This window comes from Rana temporaria, chromosome 2 (assembly GCF_905171775.1).
Source record: "Rana temporaria chromosome 2, aRanTem1.1, whole genome shotgun sequence".
Taxonomy (NCBI): Eukaryota; Metazoa; Chordata; class Amphibia; order Anura; family Ranidae; genus Rana; species Rana temporaria.
In genome coordinates this window covers 345,823,348-345,837,670 of record NC_053490.1, presented here as the reverse complement: position 1 = coordinate 345,837,670, position 14,323 = coordinate 345,823,348, and the positions used below count along the sequence as shown (strand labels likewise).

The window sequence follows — 14,323 nt, the reverse complement described above, 5'->3', positions numbered from 1 at the left end:
CCTAATTATCCACTGATCGGGTTTGCGGAATACATTAATAATTAGCATCTTTATTTGACAAGTTGCTGACCTATGAAAGAACAATATCTGCAGAGTACACAGACTGAGATTGAAAAATATTCAATTTTGAATATGCACAATGTGCAGCATACGGTGAAACGTAAGTAAGAGATAAAGCTTTATTTTTTTTGCCTTTTACATATAAAAGACTTGGCACAGTGTGTGCATCTGCCAATGTGTCTGTGTTCTGCCCTCACAGGGAGGACTCTGGAGAAAAAGGGAGGGAGTGAGAAATAAGAGACAGTGAGGAAAGGAGAGAGAGATAAGGAGAGAGGGAGAGGAGGAGGAGGAGGAGGAGCATATACTGATGCAGTCAGCTTGCAGCATCCTGATACACATACATATATATCGCACTGAACCTACACCCTCCCTCCTTGCTGCAGATTTCTGCGTGTGATGTGAAGAAGAGAAACACAAGTGTTCACAGCCTTGGCACCAGTCATCAGCCTACAGGTACATCTGTGCTTATTGCTCTTAAGACATGCTTTCAGTTTCTTACCTTTTGTATCATTTAGGTTTTTGTTGTTTATATATCATTTCTAGTCATTTACAATTTATTGTTTATTTTTTTAATATGACGATTCATGCTTTTAAGGCACAAATGAGAAAAGATGTAGAGGAATGCACATCTAGTCAAGTCTTAGATCTCTTCCTTAGTGCATATGAAATAGACTCCCTTCCATATGCCTGGCCTTGTAATCCCAGGACCAGGACCAGGTGCGGCATGCTACATCGGCCAAGTGTCTTCAGTTTTGTGCTGCATGGCTTAAAGGGTTAATAAAGTTTCAACTTAGGTGGAGTACTAGAAAGTAGATATTCCTAAGAGGCTTCCTAGATTCCCTATGATAGGTAGTATGCAAGTGTGATGAGAACATATTGGGAGCGTGAAGTCTGTATCTCAGCAAGCATGCACATTACAATCTGACCATAAAATCTTTATACAATCAACTTTTTATTTACCAAAATGTATGTAAAAAAATACCTAATATATCCAATCAAACTGTATCCAATAGGCGGGCCGTTGTACTACACGGTTGTTGGTCGATCTAAAGGAGTTTGTACAATCAGATTGTAATGTGTGTGGTATTAAATGCCATCAATGCCTTAAAGTGGTATTAAACCAAAAACCAAAAGTTTAATATTTTGCAGCTTACCAATCCTTTTTTTAGAAAAAAGGGGTAAAGTAGGCTCCCAAGGGCTTATGTGCAGCTAAAAAGAATTGTAAACTCATAAAGAATTTTTTTTTTTTTTTTTATAAATTCAATTATTAATAATATCAAAAGTATCAAAAAATTATTGTACATAAAAGGATGAAGGAAAATGGATCCAATACATACAAGGAACTCTTAATGTTGTCCTTGTATGTATTGGACCCATTTTCCTTCATCCTTTTATGTACAATAATGTTTTGATACTTTTGATATTATTAATAAATACATTTATAAAAAAAACTTTTCTTTAAGAGTTTACAATTTTTTTAGCTGCATATAAGCCCGTTCCCCCTTTTTTCTAATAGTACTGGGTTGGCAGCAAACAGCTTGGATAATAGAAGTTGGGTACCCCATTTTTACCAATACTTTTATTTAGGCTTCCCCCCTCCGTTTTCACATTGGGATCTGGCCAGTAACACATCTTCTGTATTAAATTGCCTACATTCTGGATGAAGGCGCAAAGAGACACATTCGGACAGCAGCCTTGTCAGTCTGGGGGAGGGGGGTGTTAGATGTACTAGCAGATTTAAATACACAAACACATTTGAGCCAAAATCCAGCAAACATTTTTTAGCAGCATAATCAGTTACAGCAACAGTTTGTTTTCCTTCTGGGATAAGAGATTTGCATTAAAAAAAACTGACCATTGTAAGCTACCCGTTTGTCCCAATGCTCGAACTGCTACATCGGCAAGACGCCTTGCTTTGTTGAAAAACAACAGACTTACTGGCTGGATCTCCAGGTGAAAATAAAAGAAAGAAAGCCTAAAAAAGAAAACTAGTGTAGCCACCACATCTTCTTTGGATCTACCATCAACTAGTGAAAAATGAGGGCATGGTATCTACTAACTGAATAGTTTGCTTTGTTTTGTTCTCATATTACATCGCAGGAACACAAAGCAAAATGGTACAGAGATTGTACATTCAAATTATAAAACATATAGCTAGGCTTAGAGGTGCCATAAAAAGAAAACAAATGCATCTAAGGAATTGTAAGCTGCAATAATGTACATTTTTGTTAAAAACTGAGTTTATAAAGTAGGCCTGTGTGAATCCTTAGAGATTAAAAAGTGCAACACAAAAGTTTATGATAACTGAAAGATTTGAAAGGCATTCAGCAGACATAAATACTTATTAAAAGGTTTTAAAGGCTTAATCTTAAAGATAATAAATGTAAAACAGCAAGACTCCAACTGCAGCCGTAAGGGGATTCACCTGTTCATGCCAGACCAACTTACCTTTTATAGTTGTTTATTTTGTTTGTACTGGTATTATTATCATCATACAGTTTTAATTGTTTGTGCTGTTATTGTTATTTTTTATTGTCTGACTCTTTTGCATAGCTGTTTATTTTGTTTGCACTGTTATTATCATTTACACACACACACACACACACACACACACATATATATATTGCATACACTGCTGTGCAAAAGATTTAGGCAGGTATGAAAAAATGCTGTAAATTAGGAATGCTTTCAGAAATAGGATTAAAGGTGTATTTCTTTCATTAAACAAAATGGAAAGCAATTGAACTGAAAAGATATCCAAATCAAACCACCCTTTGCCTTTAAAACGCCATTGATTCTTCTAGCCACACTTGCATACTGTTTTTTAGTCCCCTTCACTCGATGAGATCAGGGCTCTACAGGGGCCAAACCATCTCTTCCAAGACTCCTACATCTTGTTTATGTTAAAGGTGGTTCTTAGCTGTATGTTTGGGGTTGTTCTGCTAAAAAATGAATTTAGTGTAAATCACACTCCTCCCTGATTGTCTGGCTTCATGGATATAGGTATCTGCCTACATTTCTAAGCACTAAAAACACAATTGATCCGGGCCAAATCTCCAACTCCATTTGCAGAAATGCACCCCATACTTGCAAAGAACCTCCACCATGCTCCACTGTTGCTTGCAGACACCCATCATTGTACCGCTCTCCAGCCCTTCGGCAAACAAACTACCTCCTGCTACAGCCGAATATTAAAAATTTTGACTCCATCAGTCTAGAGCACCCATGTTTCCATTTTCCCCATGTTTCCATGTTTCACATGTTTCCATGTTTTCCATTTTTCCGCACCCTATGTTTTCATGCATAACTTAAGCTCCATCTACACTATCAGTTTTCCAGCAGGTTTTTCTCTTCATCTTTACCAAAACCATCTAATATGAGGTCAAATCTTAAGAGTTTCAATTTGTATGCAATCAGGCAGGCCCTTGCACTACATGGTTTTGGTAAACCTGAAGAGAAAAACCTGCAGGAAAACTGATAGTGTGTGTGGGGCTTAAGCTTTGTTTCCACATGGGAGGTGTGATTTAGTGGCCACAGGTCTTCCATGAAGATCACTTTTGGCCAGACTTCTGCAGACAGTTGATAGGTGTGCCTGGGTCCCACTGGTTTCTGCCAGTTCTGTGATGATAGCACTGTTGAACATTCCAATATCAACGAGAAGTAATCATGATGTGTCTTTCATCTGCTTCATTAGGTTTCATTGTGCCTACATTCTTAAATTTTGCCCATTTCTTGGTGCTTCTTAAAAAGAGCTTGAACAGCTCATCTTGAAAACCCTTTATAAAATTGGCCTGGGAGAGACCTTGCTGATGCAGTATAACTATCTTTTTGTTTTGTAGCTGTGCCCAGTCTTGTCAGGGTGTATGACCTGTGACATTAAACTGTCTTCCACAACCTCACCTTAAGGCCCCATACACACGGGAGAATTTATCCGCGAATACGGTCCAGCGGACCGTTTCCGCGGATAAATCCTCTCGAGGATTTCAGCAGATTTCTATGCGATGGCGTGTACACACCATCGCATTGAAATCCGCGCCGAAATCCTCTGGCGATGACGTGTCGCGCCGTCGCCGCGATTATGACGCGGCGACGCTGTCATATAAGGAATTCCACGCATGCGTCAATTCATTACGACGCATGCGGGGGATCCCTTCGGACGGATGGATTCGGTGAGTCTGTACAGACCAGCGGATCCATCCGTTGGGATGGATTCCAGCAGATGGATTTGTTGTGCATGTCGGCAAATATCCGATCTGCTGGAATCCATCCCAGGGGAGATTTATCCGCGGAAAAAGATCCGCTGGCGTGTACACACCATAGGATCTATCCGCAGAAACCCATTTGCTGGGATTTATCTGCGGATGGATTCTATGGTGTGTACGGGGCCTAATAGCCGAGTTTGGCTGTTCCTCACCCAGGTTTAAGCCTCCTACAGAGTTGTTTCTGTTTCAGTTAATGACTGTGTTTCAACCTGCATATGAAATTGATGATCATTAGTACTTGCTTGGTATAATTTGTTAACAACTCTGACCATACTCTGACTCTACTCCTACTTTGTGCCTCTTTTGTGTTTCTTTTTTTTTTTGTACTTTTGTCCCTGACTTTGTGCAAATGTACAGTTTAAAAGTGTTCAAGTGTAAGATTTGGGTAGTAGCATCAAATATTCATTTGATTTCGATTTCTCTACTGTTCGCTCACTTTGCATTTTGTAAACTGATAAAAATAAACAATTAAAATATATATTAAGCATTTTTACTTTACAGCATTTCTTCTTACCTGCCTAAAACATTTATAATATACTTTATAATACTGTTTTTATTGTTTGTATTGTTGTTGTTTTTTCAACTGTCTGGCCCTTTTGCACAGCTGTTTATTGTTTTATACATTGCTTATTGCTTGGTGAGTTGGGCTCACTGCACTTTTTTGACAGGCTTTTAGATTTTGTTGCTGGATACAAAATTCTTAAAGGTGTCCAGCAGGTGTCCAGCAGCAATGTCCAACTAGCAGTTATTTGTATGCTCGTCTTAAGATGCTTCTCTGTTCAAAAATATATAAACATACTCTATATTGTAATGGTTCATTATTGCTGGTATAGTTGGCCCAGCTAATGTTGTCTGGTGTACCTTAGTGCTAGTAATTCATTTAAATTAGCTTACTAAGAGTATCCATATGCCAAAAAGCAATAATAATATAATCGAAGATGAATGAAAAGTATGAAGCTACGGTAATTAAAATTATTTCATTTCTGCTTTTTGAGTGCTTCTGAGGACAGAGCTGTGGTAGAGGACATAAAATGCTCATTGCGCACACTCACAAAGAGGCAGGGTCTCTTGGGTAGCATCATTTACCATATAAATGTGGTTATCGTTAATTTATTTTTTACATAGATCAGCATTAGTGGATGATGTGATTGATGATAGATGAACATTGTAGGGCATTTTTAAGGGGCTGGTATCTGGGTGCCCCCTTATTGTTAAAGGGAGTTTCCAGATGTCAATAAGCCCCCTGCCTGTAAGACACCCACAACTATCAGGCCAGGGTTGTTCTCATCAACACAGGGAAAAGGTGCTTTGTCAGGGAGGTTACACCTAACAAAGTACCCTCCCATGTTGAAGACATAAGTCTTGCATAGCTCGTTTTTCTGACTATTAGGCCTTGTACACACAGACCGTTTTCATCGGTTCACCTCTGAAGTGGCCATACGGCCTGATATGTGTACACACCGTCAGTCCAAAATCCGATCGGGTCAGAACGCGGTGACGTAAAACACACGACGTGCTGAATAAAACGAAGTTCATTGCTTCCAAGCATGCGTCGACTTGATTCTGAGCATGCGCGGGTTTTGAACCGATGCTTTTCTGTACTAACCATCGGTTTGGTCCAATGGGGCAGCTGTCCATCGGTTTGGTTTTGAAGCATGTTTTAAAATTTTGGACCAAAGGAAAACAGACCAATGGCCTATACACACGGTCGGTTTGGTCCTATGAAATTGAACTTCGGTTCATTCTCATCGGTTCGGTCCGACCGTGTGTACGGGGCCTCAGTATAGCCTTAGATTAGATTAGTATGTTAATATTAGGTTTGCATGCGTGCATTTAATCTAGGTTAAACATGAAGTAATATTTTAGTGATGTATTGGGACACTTCCTTCTGACCATAAATATTTAATAGAACAGATTACCCGATACCATCAACATTTAAAGGGCACTCTCCACTGATCACCATCCTAAGGGGGCACTTACTTCTGACCTCTGCACTCAAGCTTTGCAGTGTATTACAGCTCTCACTGCTGCACTGCATACACTACATAGTTTTGTCTGCTGCACTTTTTATGTCTTTTCCTGACTGCTTCACTGTGTACATACATTGGCACAGTAGCAGTGGCACTGTATGCACAGCAAAATCGTGACTGCTGAACTTTGTATACTACAGAATCCTGACCACTGTGCTGTGTACACTGCAGTTTCTTGCATGCTGGACTGTGTACATTACAGAAACTGGACCGACACACCATGTGCAGTACTGACCACTGCATTGTTTAGAATATGGTGTACATTACATAGGCATGTCATCATGAATCTTTAATGAAGTAATTTTTTAAGGTAGGCTCAGACATAGAGTTTTCTATTTTTTGTGTACATATGAAAGGCATATGTATTACATAGAGTTTTATTGTCTTTTAAATGATCCCATGTCTTGAACTGCATGTGTGGCTGTGAGACCATCTCCTGTGGCACAGTAATTAAGAAGTATTTTGTAGGTAGGAGGACTACGGCATATGTGTGTTGTGTATAGGCTCAGAATCTACTTGGTCATTCCTAATTAAAGGGGTTGTAAAGGTAAAAATTAAATCCTAAATATCTTCCTTTACCTTAGTGCAGTCCTCCTTCACTTACTTCATCCTTCGATTTTTCTTTTAAATGTCCTTATTTCTTCTGAGAAATCCTCACTTCCTGTTCTTCTGTCTGTCCCTTGAGGGGCAAGCAGGAGAGCCAGGACGCTCTCTATGTTGCAGATAGAGAAAGGAGCTGTGTGTTAGTGGGCGTCCTGACTCTCCTGCTCGCCCCCTCCCCCCTCAAGGGAGGGGGCAAACATGACACTCCACACCAGGGAGAAAGCCTTGCATTACTGTGTGGAGTTCCAGACAGAAGAACAGGAAGTGAGGATTTCTCAGAAGAAATAAGGACATTTAAAAGCAAAATCAAAGGATGAGGTAAGTGATGGAGGACTGCACTAAGGTAAAGGAAGCTATTTAGGGAACAAAAATCGTACCTTTACAACCCCTTTAACTACTCTCACTATTAGATGCAATATTGCTTCGTCCAAAATGTACTACACTCAACACTGAATATCTTTTCTCAGTGTGCCCCTAAGTGTCAATCTAGTTTAACATACCACAGTAGGCATGTGCAAAAGGGAAAATTTCGTTTTGTTTCGTTTCGTTTTAATTCGTTATTTAATTAATTTCGTTAAGTTAGGTTCGTTACATGTGTTAAATTCGTTTTCGGAACTCGTTCGTTTTCGACCGAATTTCGAAAAATCCGGTCGAATTCGAATTCGGATTCGACAACACATAGTCTCTTTTCGAATATAATTTCGAAATTCGATCGGAATTCGAAAAAAAAAAAAAATTCGAATTCCAAATCGAAAACCCGCGGACGAAATTAGATCGGAATTCGAAAAAAAATTTTTTTTTCGAATTCCAAATCGAAATTCGATCGGAATTCGAAAAAAAACATCGAATTCCGATCGAATTTCGTCCGCGGGTTTTCGATTCGGAATCGAAAACGTTCGTTCGGATTCGGTAAATTCATTAATATTGCAATTCGGGAATTCGTATGCATCCGAATGTCCGAATAATGAAAAATTCGTCTGAATTTCGATTCGGAACGAAACGAAATGCACATGCCTATACCACAGTCTTAGTCCAGGGAAAACAAACCAAACTATGCTAATTTGCAGTATTTTTTGAGGATATGCAGAATCAAAGTAAAAAATACAGTAAATAAATGTAGGTGATATTAGTCCATCTGCTTGCATAAAGTGAACTCTAAAATAAGGTTCAAGTTTTTTCAGATGAGACAATTGGAAACTTCTGTCTACCACCCACAGACAGATGGACTGGTCAAGAGGTTTAACCCTAAAATCTATGCTCAGGAGGGTTATACAAAAAGATGGAAATGATTGAGATTGCTTACTCCCAGTACTAATATCAGAAAGGTGCCTTTAGGCATCCTGTGTTGGTGTATGAGAGGAGACCTCTTTTACTGCTTGACCTGGTTAAAAAAAACCTGGGAAAGCAAACCCTCCCCAGATGAGGGAGTGAATTGCCAATGTGATGCCTCTGGGAAAAGAGCAGAAGGCCCAAGAAAGGCAAAGAAAGGGTGTAAAATTGATTGGCTGTGTTTTTGTACTTTTTAGTACATGTTAATAGCCTGCCATTGCTTGCCATAGCTTGGCATTGCATGCTATTGCCAAGCCTGTGATCTACTAGGACCTTTTTTCATCCTTGATTCCTCCAGAGCTTCTCCCCCAGCACGTAACTCACATTTCTCATCCAAGTGCATTAATTTAAAGTTCTTAATATTAAACCTCATTTGCTATTTAGTTGCCCACTTAGCTTTGTATCAATAGCAACCACTGAGATTGAACTATTTATGCCAACCTCAATATCATTTATGAAGTTAAACAGAATTGGACCCAGGGCAGAGCCTTGTGGTACCCCACTTACAACTCTAGATCATTTAGAAGATATGCTATTACCACCCCGTGGATGCACTCCTGTGACCAGTTTTCTATGCAAGTACATACATTATTATCAATGACAACATACTGCAGTTTGTAAATTAACCTCCCTGGCGGTATGATTATTTCAGAAAAAAGGTGCTGAAAGCGGTACCATTATTTGCAAGGAAATTTGGCGTTTTATACTGTAGGCCTGTAATTTTTAGGAATAACTCACTTAAATCTGACCAAACAAGAGTCTAGTAGGCATCCCGGGTATGATTTTTTTTTTTTTTAAACTAAATTATAAATTATAATATAATAAATAATTATAAATAATTATAACAAATAATAATATAATTATAATAAAAATTATTCAATAATGTAATCAACTCAAAATCACTGAAATTTGCTCAGTTGCAGAATTGTCGCTGTGATTACTTTTATTTTTTTATGACGAATTTAACCACAAATCGCTATCGCACAATTCTGCAAGTGATTATAATTTATTATCGCTGTTTTTTTAGCTGCTCTAAAACCATTTTTGACATAAAGGGACACTTTTGGTTGCTATGGACAATCTACAGTTTGCAGGCAGAAAGAACAGTTTTTATTTTATAAAAGTACATGTAGGGCACTGGGCAGACCACTAGGGACATGGGGGGTGTGTATTTTTTACATACAGTACTGTAATCTATAGGATTACAGTATACTGTATGTAATGTGTTTGTTTACCTTTTTGAATTTGGCGCCGTTCTCCGCTCCCGTGCGTCGTAACGTCGCAGGGAACGGAGATCGGCGACACACAGAGGCACTGTGTGAATCGAGCGAGGTCCCGTTCGCTCACACAGCGCGGTGGCATCGCTGGATCCAGGGACAAGGTAAGAAAACACTGCCTGTGGATTCAGCGAGACGAGCCCAAGTCTGACTCGGGGTTACCGATCGTAGCCCAAAAATCTCACCCCGAGTCAGACTCGGGAATACCGCCAGGGGGGTTAAGCATTTATACTGAAGCAAACATGTAGATGAAATCCAGATATACCATATCCACAGTCCATAGGTCTCAACATCAATAGGACCCAATTCAGTCTCGCACTAAATCTTTCTATTACAAGCCTGGGCTCACACCTTGAAGGTCGCATAGAAATAAATAGGTAGATTCACGTACGTTGGTGTAACTTTTCGGCGGCGTAGCTTAAGGAATTTAAGCTACGCCGCCGTAAGTTAGCGAGGCAAGTACATGATTCACAATGTACTTGCCTGCTAAGTTACGACGGCGTAGCCTAAATCGGCGGGCGTAAGGGCGCTTAATTCAAATGTGTTGGAGGGGGGCGTGTTTTATGCTAATGATGCTTGACCTCACGTTTTTTACGTTTTTTGCGAACTGCGCATGCGCCGCGTGCCTACATTTCCCAGTGTGCATTGCGGCTAAGTACGCTGCACGGGCCTATTGATTTGGACGTGGACGTAAACGACGTAAATCGCGATTCACGGACAACTTACGCAAACAATGTAAAAAATTCGAATTTCGACGCGGGAACGACGGCCATACTTGACATTACTATTCCAATAGGGCCTAGCTCTAAGTTTACGCGGTCTATCTCTTACGTAAACGGTGTAAAAGTACTGCGTCGGCCGGGCGTACGTTCATGAATCGGCGTATCACCTCATTTACATATTCTACGCCGACCGCAATGGAAGCGTCACCTAGCGGCCATCCGAAATATTGCAATCTAAGATAGGACGATGCAAGCCGTCTTATCTTAGATATGTTTAAGCGTATCTCTGTTTGAGCATACGCTTAAACATAAGTCGGTGTAGATTCAGAGTTAGATCGACTTATCTACTGATAAGTCGGCCTAACTCTACCTGAATCTACCTAAAAAACATTTTCTGTGAAATACCGTAAGTTTTAATCATAATGCCAGCCAAACGATTATTTGCAAAAATAGGTAATACAAATCCAAATTGCCTGGTAATCGCATGTCTAAGCCGACAATATTAGAAAATGGATAGAATTCAGCAAAATATTTTCTTTTAGACCTATGGACTGTGGATATGATATATCTGGATTTCACCTACATGTTTGCTTCAGTATAAATGCTTAATTTACAAACTGCGGTATCTTGTCATTGATAATAAAAATAATTTGAGTTGCCCAAGATTTAACTTCTGAGCTAAACAAATGATACTCTGTCCACACCTGTGCTCGGGATGTGGCGGCACACAAAGCTCAATGATCAATTCTACCAAAGTGGATCATGACTAATTATGCCGGGAACATGAACTGGGCATTTTTAGGAGAACATTTATAGGAAATGGAATGGAATAAAAAGAATGAATCTATCCTTGTAAATAGAACCTAATATTTCAGCTCACGTATGCAGTCCACGGCACACTATAGTAACAAATGAAGTAACAGTTTATTCTACAGCAAGCCTTGCATATGGTTGCATGAACATATCGTCATAACAAATAAAATACATTTATACAGCACATTTTGTCACCCATCATAAACAAATCAGAGTGGAATAGCACAGTATATCAACATTAGTCCTTTTGCAAACGAGTTTAAAGTCGAGTGCCGGAGCCAAAGCTACAATATATAAGACTGCATCACAGAAATGCCCTGCAATGTAACACCACCATTACCACAGTGTACTCGTGCATGTGTACACATGCGGATGTACTTTTCAAACATTTACAGCCATGTGCAAGAGGCTTTACACTGCAAAAAGTACTTTATATTAAAGCAGTTGTACGTTATTTTTTAACAAGGCAAGGCAAAGGCATAATGTGCTAGTATAACTCACATACTAGCACATTATGTGAAACTTACCTGGAAATGAAGCCTTCCAGCGATGCGATATCATCGCTGGAGACAACTTCCATCTTCACCCGTTCCAGGTTCGCAGACTCTGTGACTGGCCAGAGTCGCGATGATGTCATGCCCGCAGGAGCCGCTGGTGACAGGACAGGGCTCTGAAGGAACGGCACGGGTGGTCATTCCTCCAGAGCGCATGCGCCAGTGATGTCACTAGCTGCATGTACAGTAAATATCTTCTAAATGGTGCAAGATTAGGAGATATTTACACTACCTATAGGTAAGCCCTTATTATTAAAAAAAATTATTATAAAATTTAAAGATGGAAGTTTACTTCCTCTTTAACTTCTTGAGACCCGGGCCATAGTAAAAAGACAGCCACAAGGTGGCTCTATAGATCCGGGAGGCCGTCTCCGGCCACTGGGGGGCGCGTCACTGAGATGCCGAAGCGCGTGCCTGGCGGCCTCGATATCCGCCAGGTACCCGCGATCAGCAGTGACAGAGCAGGGATGTGGATCTCTGTGTGTAAACACAGAGATCCACGTCCTGTCAGGGAGAGGAGACCGATGGTGTGTCCCTTGTTTAAAGGGACAACCATCGGTCACCTCCCCCAGTCAGTCCCCTCCCCCCACTGTAAGAATCACTCCCAGGGTACACATTTAACCCCTTCCTCCCCCCCTAGTGTTAACCCCTTCCCTGCCAGTCACATGTATACAGTAATCGGTGCATATTTATAGCACCGTTCGCTGTATAAATGTTATTGGTCCCAAAAATGTGTCAAAAGTGTCCGATGTGTCTGCCATATCGCAGTCCCGATAAAAATCGTAGATCGCCGCCATTACTAGTAAAAAAATAAAAATAAAAAAAATGTCAGAATTTTATCCCCTATTTTGTAGCCGCTATAACTTTTGCGCAAAACCAATCCCTATACGCTTATTGCGATTTTAAATATTTTTTTCCCCTAAACTGAGAAAAAAACAGTTTCTTAAAAATTGTGATATTTATTATAGCAAAAAGTAAAAAATATTGTGTTTTTTTCAAAATTGTTGCTTTTTTTTGTTTATAGCGCAAAAAATAAAATCCGCAGAGGTGATCAAATACCACCAAAAGAAAACTCTATTTGTGTGTCTGCATAGCGGATCGGACACAGACCTGTCATTCGTCTGCTCAGCAGGGATCAGCAGAGCGATCCCCCGCTGAGCAAGCAAATTCTGCACAACAAAGGCACCCACGTGAAAGGGGCCTTATGCAGAGAATGCATTAAGGTAAAAAAACTTAAAGTGTCACTAAAGGGAAAAAAATGTTTCATTTAAAATAACAAACATGTGATACTTACCTCCACTGTGCAGTTCGTTTTGCACAGAGTGGCCCCGATCCACGTCTTCTGGGTCCCTCGGCGGCTGTCTCTGGTCCTCCCCGCAATTACTAACCACAGTCATGCGAGAGCTCGCATGGTGGTCAGTAATTGCGGGCACGCTCCCGTGATACAGCGAGCGGCCATAGCCGCGTCACTGGATGTGATTGACAGCAGCGCCAGCCAATGGCTGCGCTGCTCTCAATCCATCCGCTCTAGCCAATCAGCGGCCAGGCTAAGCGGCGAAGAGGATATCGGGACCGCATGAGACTTTCGAGGGGTCAGGTAAGTATAACGGGGGTTCGGGGGGGGGGGGGGGTGCAAGCATTCAATGATTTTTCACCTTAATGCATAGATTGCATTGAGGTGAATTTTTTTTCTCTTTACAACTCCTTTAAGGCTTTATAACCACTTTAATGTAAAACTCCCTTGTATTCAGTCATTGCAAGCCACACTAATGTAAATACCCATTGTATTCAGCCACTACCAGTACCCACCAGTGTGACACTTGGTATAATTGGTTGCCGCCAGCAGCTCCTAATTGGCCCGGGACAGGATTATATAACTCCTGCACACAAAACTGTGCCAAGACTGAAGAGACATACAGGGGGTTATTTACGAAAGGCAAATCCACTTTGAACTGCAAGTGCACTTGGAAGTGCAGTTGATTTAGATCAGAGGGGTACATGCAAGGAAAATAAAAAACAGCATTTTAGCTTGCACATGATTGGATTGTAAAATCAGCAGAGCTTCCCCTCATTTCAGATCTACCTCTCAGATTTACAGCGACTGCACTTCCAAACAATATGGCACCTAACCCCCCCCACACACACACACAGATGTATAATATGCATAAAGGAATACAAGTTTGATGGATTCCTTTTTCCTCTGACATGCTACAGATAAGAAGTCTCAATTATCCTGTACTAAAGTGCCTTCATTTAATGTTCTCTTTCTTCTTTATTGCATCTCTTTGCTTATCTCGCTTAACTTTAAACTTATTTCTTATTGCGATATATGTTACCCTTTATGCTGAAAATCCATAAATATTTTTTTTATTGATTTCCTTCCACTTCAAATATATACTTGGAAACCTGGAAACAGACCAGTCAGCCCAACATCAACTACTGTACAGTATGTATGTAAAGTATTGGAAGGAATGATAAGGGACCATATCTAAAACTTTGTATGAATGAAAATAGTATAATTAGTAGGATCCCTGGGGGTCATTGTAGATCAGACTCAGCAAGAGCATGTAATGCCAAACAACAGCTAGGTTAGAAGACTGTTATCATGTATTAACCTCCTTAGCGGTATTCCAGAGTCTGGCTCGGGGTGAATTGTACATACCAAAAGCGGTA

General features: G+C 40.3%; 1 protein-coding gene across 1 annotated transcript in view; it reads left to right on the top strand.

Moving 5' to 3' along the window:
- Window positions 1-345: 345 nt before the first annotated feature.
- The window catches only part of CNTN2 (contactin 2), a 218,135-nt gene continuing 204,157 nt past the window's right edge, over window positions 346-14,323 (top strand). Inside the window, exon 1 of the mRNA XM_040337562.1 lies at window positions 346-513. The gene's annotated coding sequence lies outside the window, so the exon portion shown is untranslated. The remainder of the gene's footprint in view (window positions 514-14,323) is intronic.